Raw genomic sequence first — 304 nt, 5'->3', positions numbered from 1 at the left:
AATTTCTTGTGTATGGGTAAAGGGGAATACATACATTCAGTTTTCCTGTTTTTCCTTTCTCTTTCTTTAAATTCTTGTTCAGTTTGATTGAATTTCTTTTGAACATAGTACAGAGGTTATAAGACATGCCTTGGCATTGCCTCTCAAGATCTTTACAAGGAAAAGCTCTCTCAAAGACTGCAAAGACACTGCTTCACTATGCGCTGTGGGGCGAAGCACGCGGCGGCCCGCACTTGGATTTCCACTCAGTGAGAAGATTCTACAAGGCAGCACAACTCTCATCATCCTCATTGAGCGACTTTGA

General features: G+C 42.1%; 1 protein-coding gene across 1 annotated transcript in view; it reads left to right on the top strand.

Annotated features, from left to right (window-relative positions):
• Positions 1 to 304, top strand: part of LOC119587732 (protein argonaute-2-like) — a gene marked incomplete in the record, with an annotated part of 19,396 nt that overhangs the window by 8,303 nt on the left and 10,789 nt on the right.

This window comes from Penaeus monodon, chromosome 23 (assembly GCF_015228065.2).
Source record: "Penaeus monodon isolate SGIC_2016 chromosome 23, NSTDA_Pmon_1, whole genome shotgun sequence".
Taxonomy (NCBI): domain Eukaryota; kingdom Metazoa; phylum Arthropoda; class Malacostraca; order Decapoda; family Penaeidae; genus Penaeus; species Penaeus monodon.
This window is presented reverse-complemented; position numbering and strand designations above follow the sequence as displayed.